The following is a 12,172-nucleotide window of genomic DNA, read 5'->3' as shown; positions in this document are numbered from 1 at the left end:
TCAAAATAAAATAGGGAGTTTCCTCCAAGCTTTAGGCTGTGGACCCAGCCTGATCCTAGTTTCATTGGGAAATGAGGGTTGGGGTGTGATGAAAGGCTTTCATTAGGGTGTTCTGTCCTTGTTTCTACAGTTCCAAGTAGCAGCTGTGTTCTCTTGAGGTGGTAGAGATTTTAGTGTACAGGGGCTAATGGGAGTCCACATGTGAGTCTCTGGGGTCTGATTTTGAGTCTGTGTGCATTAAACCGGGTGATATGTACCATTTACAAAGGAAAATTGCTAGGGCCAACTTTCTCAAATAAACCCTATCACCACTGAACATTTTATGCAGATTCACTTCATCCAGCTGCACCTAGGGTGTGCTTTTTATCCCCACAACACAGGTGGAGAAACTGAGTTGCAGAAATGAACAACAGCCTGAGCTGTCTGCTCCTCAGGGGAAGGGCCTCAATGTGAACCTAGGCTTTTGGCCCCAGTGCTGATGCTCTAAGCTATAGACCTGCGCTTTATACTCAGCCATGGGAGTTTCACAGGATTGGGGGTATGATGAAAGGTTTTTTGTTAAGGTATTCTGCCCTTGTTTCTAAAGTCCCCAGTAGAAACTGTGTTCCCTTTAGGTAACTATAGGATTATCATGTGCAATTCCCCGAAGAGTTATGTCCCACTTATGCAGAGAATTGCCAGTGTCAACTTTCTCAAACACATTGCATGATTTAGCCATTGGATCAGTAGACATCAGACAAAGGAGTTCTAGCATCTCCCTATGTCTTGGAATTACCTGAGTCGACAGAGAAACCAAACTGCCCACCATTTTAAGATAGCCTCAGTAGTCACACAGCCTAGGGCAGCAGGTTGTGCAGATTTTCACAGACTTTGATATAGTTATTAGTGTCAAAAACACATAGAAAGCCCACATGCTTCTGATCACCCCAAAATCCTCTGTTGTGATGCTGACTTGGTCAACCCTGCCAGAGTTGAGGTGTCAGCTCAGCAGGTCGCTCAAAGCAGATAGACATTGGAAGACAATTTACTGCATTTGATATCATCACCATAATGGACCCTATAGATGCTCAAGTTCTATGAGTCCTTGATAAAATAGAACCCAAAGACACTTGGCTTTCAATACATTCTTAACCTGGTGTTCAACACCCTTGTTGAAATGCTCTTGGAGATCTGGCTTAGAGGGAGTCAACACTAAATCCATGTGTCCCTCCATAATGACTTGTCACAGTGTTGAAACGGCAATGATGGAGAGCCACTCATGCAATGAATACACACACGTGGCACAGAAAAGGAAGACTGGAAGGAAAATTGTATGATAAATAAGTAATGATTATCGAATTATCTCAGTATATTCAAATCTACAATTACCTTTACAACAAAGCACTAGTGAATAGATGCAATAGAATGACTTGCCCAGGATTCAATGTAGTCCACGGAAAGGTTGCTTCTAATCAAGTAGAAATTCCTAAGAACATATAGTAAATGCCTTGTCAGTATATGTATATCCATGGAGGTTGAATTTGTCTGGAGATGTCCCATGATCCTGGCAACTTAGGCTAAATATGGAATAATCAGGAGGCATTTGGGGACTATCAATGAATAATATATATATATATATATATATATATATATATATATATATATATTTAGTATTTATAGGCTACGGTCAGTTGTTATAGATTGCCAATAGCTACAAAGCTAAGGATTTTGATTCCTGCTTCTTCCCTGCTACACTCCTGGCCAACCTGCTTTCAGTACAGAAGATAGCCCCTACAGCAGGTCATACTAGGCTTCTTACACTACAAACTCTACACCCTTTAGTATCTTGCCCAAGACTAGAATCCTCCCTGAGAAACTTACATGTAACACACCAATATACTGAGAATTACTCTGTATCCTCCTGGCTCCCCAGGAACAACTGAAGGTGGTGCTTCCAAGGGCCGAGAGGATGAGGAAGCCTCACCCAATGCCAAGGTGAGGATGCTATTCTTTGTCTAAGGGAGAGGGGTTGCTTTTTGTATTCTATCTTTTGCAACTGATTTCAGCTAAGGATGCATAATAGTATGCATTATAGATGGTATATACAGTTTTTTAGGAATGCAGAGTGTTTCATGGGAGCATGTTCCAACTGATCCATGATTCAACAGGGTATCTAGAAATGGCAGGAGTAGATTATAAACTATGTGGTAAAGGTCCTTTTCCTCAGCTGCAATTTTTATTTTATTGCTTGGAGTAAGAATTTGTAATCACATACCAAAATGGACCTGAGAGACTTTCTAGGAAAAGCTTGTGCCTTAATAGATGTGTCCTGCTATACTTTCTTGTGGGGCTTTGCCTTCACCACTGTTTCCTATCTGCTTTTCTAATGGTATCAAGCAAGCAAAAGTCCTGTTCAAACAGGGTATAGCATGATGTAATACTCATAGATTTTTCTCTAATTGCAGGTGGCTCTAGGAATAAGTGAAATGGTATGTATCTAGAATTACTGATATCTGGAAAAACATGGAAGATAAGATACCAGTGTATCAATAGTGGATTTGTCTGCAGTGATAGTGGTTCTAGTTATTGGGAGGAATGAGGATTGGGGTGTGGTTAAAAAAGTGATTTTCAAAGGGAAGAATTATGGGGCATGCTCTAAAGTCCTGAAAGCAGCTGTGTTCCCTTTAGGTGGCACGGATTTGCGTGTACAGGGGTTACTGAGTGAGCCTATGTGGCGTCATTGTGAATGGGTGACTGTGGGATGTCAGTGTTTGCTTTCCCAAGAGATGTGCCCAACTCACCCTGTACATTTGCCATTGCAAACTTTCTCAAAAACCAAACCATTAATATTGCACATGTAGCATATATTCACTCATAAAATCTTTACCACAAAATTCTGGTTATGTTTACTCTCCCCACCTCTTACATGCAGACTGAGGGGCACAGATTAATAACCTAAGACCTCGAGTTTCTAAGAGGTAGAGTGAAAATGAGAACACAGGCATGAGGCCCATATGCTGATACTCTGAATAACCCACTCTCACTTAGCTCACAGACATGATTCATTAGTGGCCATGCAAAGGATTCCCATCATCCATGTATAGCCATTTGCCTACAGGGCTCCTAAACACTCATCTTATATATCAGGAAGCCTGAGGGTCACATAACCCAGGCTACCATTAGGGGCATTTTACTAGATACTTAGACATAGCTGTTCATGTCAAAAGCAACAGAAGTCCTCATGTTTCTGTCAAGCTCACAGATTCTCAGAATTGGGAGACATCTGAGGACAAGCCTGTCAATCTTTGCCAGTGCTGGGTCACTGCTAAGTACCTGGCCCAACAAGATAATAATCAGGGACTTGTTTTCATCTATTTGGTAACTTTATCACCCTGAGCCCTTCAAATGATCAAATCTAAGCTACACACTCAAGGGACAATAACCAATAAGATCGTAAAGTCCCACTTAGTCATTAGCCTACTTTCCATTGCCCTTCTTGCAACTCTCTTGTAGAGTTGGTATAGAGCCTCCATGCTCAACCTGTGCCTCCCTCCTCATGAACTGGCCCACTATGGCTGGTTAGTGTGAGCACGGAGTGTCACAGCACTCAACAAATGTGCATAAGTGATAAAGAAAAGGAAGATGGAGGGAAAATATTATGTCACAATTGCTTATTTTTAAATGGCAGGGTATCAGTATTATCAAAACCACTGTAATTATCTTTATAAGGACTAATGATTTAATACAATAGGATGCTTTGCCTAGAATTAAATCCAGTCCACCAATAAAAGTTTGCTTATTATAAAGAGAAAAATACTTCATAAGAGATGAGAATTCTAGCAGCAACACTTTGAATGTGTGGAATTTGAAATGATCTTGGAAAGTTCAACAGGACAGTCACAAAATGGTCAGGAGGAGTGATGGGACTCTGTCAATGAATCATAGTGTCTGTTTTAGTACCATTTATAGATCATTTCATGTTACAATGGGATGCCTTTACATACACAACCAAAGAAACTTATTTCTCATCTGTTTTCTGCTCCTCCTCTTTACAATCCTTTCACCCAGGAGGTTGGTCCAGCAACTGATCATTCCAGGCTTACTATCCATCTACCCCCTTGCTCTCTTGCCTGTTACCACATCATGTGCAGCTCCCTTAGTAACCCAAGAGGAACATCCCAATGTACTGACAGTTACTCTATCCTTCTAGCTCTCCCTGAGGACCTGGTGGAGGAGATTCCTAGTGATAGGAAGGAGGAGGAGGTCCCATCTAATTCCAAGGTAAGGTTGCCTTTCTTTGTCTGAGCCAAAATTGTCACTTTATTATTTTTCAAATGAGTTCAGACATGAAAATCTGACCATGTAATTATAGATGATGTAGGATTCCTTTGTTTGGGGGAGACGTCAATGGGAACCTATAATTAACTGACCCTGGATTCAAGAGGGTGGCAGCAACCAAGTGTTCAGTACAGTGACTTTTCCTCACAGGCAGTTTTTCCTCCTAGGATTAAAAATATTTCAACACCCAACCTAAATTCTCAACCTAAGTATCCTTGACAGAAGCATCGCTCAGGAAAAGCTTGTGCCATTGCACACACCTGCTGCAATTATTTATGGAGACTGACTTGACCTGATTCCCATTTGCTTTTCTAAAGGTATACAGAGAACAAAAGCCGGTGCAAACACTATACGGCATGGTCGAGCCCTCAGAGTACTGTGGGTTTTTTGCTTGTTTTTTGCCTAATTGTAGGTGGCCTCGGGAACAAGAAAAAACGGTATATATTGTGGAACCACTCATTTATTGAGAATGAAGCTATGCTTAAAACCCAGGCTTTTGTGCTTCCTGTGGTGTGGGAACCCTAAAACCACTTTCCAGATGGGAATGAGTTATGGGCACTGTTTATGTTCTAGGTAAAGGAAAACGGCTATGTTCTACAGTCCTTGTAGACAGCTGTGTTCCCTTTAGGTGGTGTGGGTTTGCATATGGCAGTTGAGTGGGAACCGCATTTAAGAATAGGTTGTGATTGTGAAGGTTGGGTGAGGGTGAGTGTGTTTCCCTATGAGGTATTTCCCCAATAAGTAGTACAATTATCATTTTCAACTATCCCAAAATTATCCTTTCATAACTGAACACTTTACCTATATTTATTCAGTCATTCGGCAGAACTACAGCACTAGTGCTTTGTTTAATATTTCCACACCTTGGGTGGAAAAACTGTGGTGCAGAGATGAATAGCCTAGAATTTCAAGCTCCTACGTATAGGAGCCTCTGTGAAATCAGGCATGCAGCCCCAATGCTGATGCCCCAAGTCACTATATTCATTCACTGCTCAGCCATGTGGTCAGTGTACACCATGCAAGGGAGGCTGAACCTCCATTTATATTCCTGGAAGTATCCAAACTGTAGAGACCCCAATCCCTACTCCTCATTGTAAGTAGTATCAGTGGTGTCATTAGACAAAGAGGTGACAAATGCCTTTACCCACTATGGCCTCGACACAGTACCACACAGAGAAAGCCCCCATTCTTGTGGTCAGTTCAGAGATTCTGAGAGGTGTTTACTGTAGTAAATCCTCCAACCTGGCCCCAACCAGATAAGTATCAGGGATATATTTTAGTGTATTTGATAACATCATCAACATGAGCTTTAGAAATGTTCAAATCCTGTAGCTCCACAACCAAGGGACAGTGACCGAAAGAACTCAAGTTACCACTTCATGACCAGCCTGGTGCCCACAGTCCTTATTTCAAGTTTTACAGCTGAGTTAGAGTCTAAATGCTAACCCCACCCTTCCCCTTAGCCATGGGGAGTGTAAACATGGACAACAAACCCAGTCAATGAACACACACACGGGGTATAGGAAAGGAAGACTGGAAGAAAAAACATTACATAATATTTAACTGTCCATTTTAAATGGTAGTATTTTAGTAGTTTCCAACCTTGTTTAATTGATTATATTTCTGATGAATGATTAGTGAATAAATACAATAGAATGTTCTCTCTAGAATTGAATCCAGTCCCACAATAAAAGGTTATAAATAAAAATGTCTTTAAAATTATTCTATTGTTACATTTTGGGAAGAAAATACATAGTTGGCAGTCAATCAAGTGCAAGATTCTACACAACAGCTAATAAATGCAGTGTAGTATAGGTGGAACCGTGGAGGCTAAAATGTTTTTTGAATTTGTCAAGAAGATAGTGGCATTTGAGTTTGGCTTCAAAATAGCAGGAGGAGTAATCGGTTTCACAAGACATGGGGCAGTTTAATAGTGAACCCTGTGGTGGATGGTGGATTTTTGTTAACAGTACGAATATGAGAACATTCTTACGTGAATTATAGCAAATGTATAATACAAATACACGGTGCTAATAACACGATGGTTTATGGAGAAATTTTTCTCCATAAACTACACCTAATGCAAGCTTTAGACCATACTTAGTAGTAATATTTGAATGTTATTTCATCAATTATAACAAAAGTTCCACAATAATGCAGGATGTTTGTGGTAGGATAGTATTACCCAAAGGGGTGCTGATGCAAAGTACCAGAAATATTCTTGTTCTTGTAAAGTGTATTTATTTGGGGTAGAAGCTTATAGTTACAAGGCCCTAAGGAGTCCAACTCAAGGTACCCTAAGTGATATTTTCTCACCAAATGTCTGTTACTACATGTTGAACAAGATGGCTGCTGATCTCTTCAGAGTTCAGCCTTCCTCTTTCCTCTTAAGACTCCATGGGTCCAGCTTCTTCTGATCTTAGCATAGGCTGGCATAAGGCTCATCTCTCTTCAGGGCTCATTTCTTTCCAGGCTCAGTTCTAGTCTCTTCACAAGGTCAGCTGTTTACTATCAAGGGAACATCTCCTCTCATCCCAGGGCCTCTGCCATGTCTATGGAGCTGTCTCTCTCCCTCTGTGTATATTCTCTGTGTGACTGCCTTTGTCTGAGAGTCTGTTTTATCAGCCCCCCAAGGCAGTGGGGAACTCAACCCTGCACACCCTAATGATGTAGTCAAATCAAAGTGCTAATCTTGATTTAATCAAGTAAATGCAAAGTCTTTGAATTTAAGTCAGTCAAAGAGTATCATGCCAAGAGCAAAAAGCCAGTTTACAAACAATGAATATCCCTTTCTGGAATTCATAAAAAATATCAAACTGCCCCAGGTGCTGTATGGGAATCCTGTATGTTACACATGTTTCTTTTGTAAACTCCCAACTTCTTTAAAAAAAAAATACAAATGAGAGAAACCATATAATCAATTATTAGTAACTGCTTTCCATTATTGTTTTAGTATTAATCTTTTGTTAAAGATGATGAGCTAATAAATGTCATGCTAAACAAATTTTTCTTTCTTGTACCTTAAATATATTTGTTTTAATGATCTGGATATTCTTTTGTTTCTGCTACTTTATCATCACAATAAATAATGAAGATTCTTGTTATTGCTACTTTACATTATAATCAGTAATGAAGCTGTCATTTCTTAGAGCTTACTAAAAGAAGCAGTAGAGTATTATGACTCAGATTCCATACTCTGGAACTAAACCACATAAACTGAAATCCCACCTCTGCCACTTAATTAGTTGCATGACCTTGGGCAACATACTTAACCCTCTCATCAGTAAATTAAGAACCTATGTTATTCCCCATTTATCTTATCCATTGGCTCTTTTGCAGTTGTTTTAGCATCTGGCCTTTATATACTTACTTACTCCGGAAAGGGATGCCATAGTCAAAAAAGAGAAAATGGACCAAAACAGTGCTTCTGAATTTCAAAACAGGTTTTTAAAGCAAATGACAGAAAAGTATTGAAAGAAAAGGGCTTTGAGTTATCATAGGCTGCTCATTTTATGTTTTGCTTTGTTTAAAAGTCTAAGCTCTAAAGGTCTCAGGACTTAAAGAATTTTCTTCCCTTTGAACAAAATATTGAGAATAGAAAAGAGGCAGGCTGGCACACTCCTAGACTTGATGGAGTACCCATGTTTGTTTATGTGGAGGGAAAAAGAGAGAAAGAAGACAATTTGGGCAATATGTCCTTTGTACCAGCCACTTGCATCCCAGGATAAGGGCTGGTAGGAAAGATAGAATGTCCAGTTACTGAAAACTGAGAGCCCTATGCTTGTCTTAGGAGGGAAGAATCATGCTTTTCTTGGCATCCAGCATAGTGTTTGAGCATCAGAAAACATGTGACTTCTGCAGTCACATGGGACGTTGTGCATGGTTTAATGCTTGTTGCCATCTTGAGATTCTTAATACATTTTCATATTGAACCAGGCCCCACAAATTATGTATCTGATCCTGTCTATGCAAAGGGGCCTGAAATAATTCTGAGCACCCAGCATATAAAGGAGACTAAAATATTATGATCATTTCCTCTACCCAGCAATGAGGTGAGTGAAGTGGTTGAGAGACATCAGACAGACCTGAAGAATCTTAATATTGGGGACAAGTATGCAGGACTGGCCTATACAGACTGAAAAGTAAAGATCAAGTGAAACAGGAAGATGCTCCAGCCTGATGCTTTGATACACTGTAAATCTCGTGGAACTCCTGGTCCCCTGGGGAAACACAGAAGGAAAACTGCAGTAGCCTCAGACTCTGTTTCCCATATGCTACCAAATAGGGGCTCAAAATAGAAATAGAAATATTATTAAAATATGACATATTTGCATGCATGAGGTATGAGCTGTGGTTTTACCCTAAAAATCCATAAATAAAAGTGTGGCTTATTTTTTTAAAAGGAAGAAGTGGTAAGAATTCATCAGTGAACAATAGCATGTATTTTCCTACCCTTTGAAATTGACTATTTCATGTTGCTTTGGAATGTCTTTAATGACAAAGCTAAGGACTGCTTCCTTTTATTCTCCTGCTCCTCCATTTTGCTTCTTCCACTCCTGAGCAGCTCACTGTATACTAGTTGAAAACTGCCTCCATAATACTCTAATCCCTTCCCCAAGATAAACAAAGCACCATTAGTAATCCAGGAGAAACAGCCCCAGCACTGACTGTTAATCTCTGTCCCCCTAGTTCCCTGAGGGCCTGCTGGAGAAGCTTCTGAAAGCCAGAGCAGTAGAGTAAGCTCCATCTGATTCCAAGGTGAGGTCACCTTTCTTTGTCTGGGATCAAGCTGTTGCTTTCTTGGTTTGGATAATCTGACCATGTACATTATAGGTGATATGCACAAAATTATTGGAGAATGTCTTCAATGGGAGTCTATTACTAGCTGATTCCTGTTTCTAGAGTAAAATCACAGAGGCAGCATCAACTTATAAACTATATGGTATTAGGCACACCTAATGAGCAATATTTTTACCTTGCATTAAGAATTCTGTAGCTGGTAACCAAAATGGATTTCAGAGATGCATCAATAAGGAAAAACTCATTCCTTTTCCACAGGTGTCCCCTCACCGGTTTTGGCTTTCCTTTGTTTGACCATTCTTTCCTATCTGATATTCTAAAGTCAAGAAGAGGACAAAATCCTTCTGTTAGCATTACATAATAATTTGTAATTCTTACAGTGTATTCTTGTCTGTAATTTCAGCTGGCCTGAAAAGAAAGTGTCAATGGTAGGTGGGCTGAGGAAAAAAATCTACATGATAAGAAATGTGGGTCTTTCTTGCTGGCTTCAGTCAAGAGCCCCCTGATTAAAACTCCCAGGTAGGAACAAGGATTTGGGTATGGGGAAGTAAATGGGTATTTCACGCAAGAACTAGAGTGATGTTTCTTGAATAGTTGGATTCTGTTTAGATGGCATGGGTTTGTGTTCATGTGAGTGTTGTGTGTGTATATGAGTATGTGCTGTGATTCTCAGTGTAATGACTGTGATTGCCAATGTGCATGTGTGAGATCCTATGTCTGCTCTGTGCCTTCCTAGATTTCTCTCCTATAACCAGCACAATTACCTGTGCAATTCCATAATAATTTCCTCAAGGACATATACGTATGTCCACATTATCAAATTATATACTTCAAATAATATAGTTCATTGTAAGTCAAGTATGCCTCTAAACCTGGAAAATATACCATAACAACCCAGGAAAATGTTCAAAGGACTCCAAGTGAAAATTCTATGTTAAAAAATCACTGTCATTAGGATTTAATGAGAAGAATTCATTTAATACTGAATAGTATAGCCTGTGTAGAGCACTTTACTTACCCCTAATGGCACTTTCATTGACGATGATGAAAGAAAAGCAGCCCTATCTGTCCTTTTGAACATAGGAGAAAAGAGGCTTAGAATCCAAGTTAATTTTGCAGAAATGCAAAGTACCAAACAGGAAACTAGGCACTGAGATATTAGGTGGTTTGATACCAAAACACAATTTCATCATCCCTCTTCTGCCTGACAATCTCTAATCTTCTACTATGGCTTTGGCAACATTTGTCATTTTTAATTCTTGTTACTGAGCACCACACCACCAGGGCATCTGCAGCACAAGTACATGTCATCCATTTGTCAAAGGCCCAATTGCCATGTGTGTTAGTAACTATGATACAGACAATGCAGAGTGAACATATTCATCCTCACAAAACATCTCCTGGGAGGCTGCTCAGAGTCTGCCGCTGAACTCATCTAACCCATTGGGCTCTTCTAACATAGACCACATCCACAAGAGTCCAACTTTCAGGGTGATAAGCTTGGAGGCTTGTGCTGTAACAGTCCAGCAAAATGGGAAAGTGAGAGGTTGAGAAAGAATTCCATCCCCACTTCTCTTTCATTTGCATACTGTGTCCAAAGTCCTGTGGAAGGTCTCTGACTCCAGAGCTCAGGGAAGGTCTGAGAACCCGGGGTAAAGAGTTGAGGTGATCTTGGGTGGCCAGCCTGGTCTCAACTAGAAAAGGAAGGGTCTGGTGTGCCATTCTCTCAATTAAAGTTCTTGGTGATATCTGTGTTCCTAAACAATGCCTCCAATTGGCTTGTGAATTGGAGGTATGACTCTACCAGCAGTGATGACGGTAACAATCCAAGTAGGTAACAATGCTCACGGAAGTATCCAATGAGAGAGAGTTCCTGGGAGCAGTTGCATTACCCCTTCTGCATTGGAGATGGAGGAGAGGGATGTGAAATCAGAAAGTAAAGGAAATATTTATTGAGATCTGCTTTGTTCTTTTCATATTTCAGTAAGATCATAGTAAGAGATCCTACAATGTCATGGTCAGGAATACATGGACAAAGTGATTGCCTTCTTAGAGGGAAAGGGTGGACAGTCTTCCCTACATTTAGAGTATGTGAGGACTGGAAAAGGGATTGTGGAGACCTTAGACCAAACTTAGATGGTAAAGGTGAAGCAATCAAGGCCCAAGGAATACAATGTTGTGATAATTACAAAATTATGTGCTGGGATAAGGTCATAACCAGGCATGAACAATAGTTCAAGCTGTCCCCTCAACCCTAGCATTTTCCTTTCCTTTTACAAGGATGCCCCATCATGGTTACTGCCATGGTACATTCAGAAGCATTCTTCATCAAGTCAGATGATTCAGACACAGGGATGACAATCTGCATGTAATTCATGTCTTCTGTCTTTTTTCATCTATTCCTGCTCATAAACTTCTTTGAACCTCTCCCAACCTCTCCTCTTTTTATGATATTCATCTTGAAGGATTTGACCTCATCTAGGAAGTTGAGGTCATGGGTTTGAGAAGGTTTATAACAACTTTCTACATCCTTTTCAACTGCTGTTTTAGCATTTCCATCATTTCCAAACCTACTATGCAGCATGCACAATCTCAAGTAAACCAGAATGTAACAGGACAGGAGCTGGGCTGGGAGTCAGGTGCCTTGGGCCACTCTTTCAGAGGGCACTTATGAATTTGGTTCTGGGCTGGACTCTCCCCTTATAGGTATGTTCCTGCAAATGGTATCTCTGGACAAGCAAGTTTTTTCTGTTCCTTACAGCTTACTACACTGTTTGAGGTGAAGGAGGAGTCTCTTTTCATAATTTCTCTTTTCCTGGAATATCCAGAAGGCATTGAAGAAATGAAAAGACAGAAAGAAGAGGAAAAGGAAATGTGAATGTGGAGTGAATAGGATGAAAAGGGAAGGGAATTAAGTTACACACATTACATTTCTTTCCTAACTTTCTCTTTGGCACTTCAGGAAAATCAGTAAAACTAAGGAGAACATTGGCATTGCCACAAATGAGGGTGAACATGGAGGTGGAGACAAGACCTGGCTGGTAAAAAATAAGCA

General features: G+C 40.2%; 1 protein-coding gene across 7 annotated transcripts in view; it reads right to left on the bottom strand.

The window, feature by feature from the left end:
- LOC111765509 (protein IWS1 homolog) overlaps positions 1 to 12,172 on the bottom strand; it is a 99,393-nt gene that overhangs the window by 80,187 nt on the left and 7,034 nt on the right. For 4 of the 7 annotated variants that reach the window (XM_071212448.1, XM_058289501.2, XM_058289502.2 and 1 more), the window contains exons 1-2: positions 10,136 to 10,272; positions 9,293 to 9,433 (exon numbers count right to left, since the gene is read on the bottom strand). The exons of 1 other annotated variant lie outside the window; for it this stretch is intronic. The gene's annotated coding sequence lies outside the window, so the exon portion shown is untranslated. Of the gene's footprint in view, positions 1 to 9,292; positions 9,434 to 10,135; positions 10,273 to 12,172 lie in introns of those variants that run through there. 2 more of the 7 variants (XM_071212444.1, XM_071212445.1) reach the window with 1 other exon arrangement.

This window comes from Dasypus novemcinctus, chromosome 27, assembly GCF_030445035.2.
Source record: "Dasypus novemcinctus isolate mDasNov1 chromosome 27, mDasNov1.1.hap2, whole genome shotgun sequence".
In the NCBI taxonomy this organism is placed as follows: domain Eukaryota; kingdom Metazoa; phylum Chordata; class Mammalia; order Cingulata; family Dasypodidae; genus Dasypus; species Dasypus novemcinctus.
This window is presented reverse-complemented; position numbering and strand designations above follow the sequence as displayed.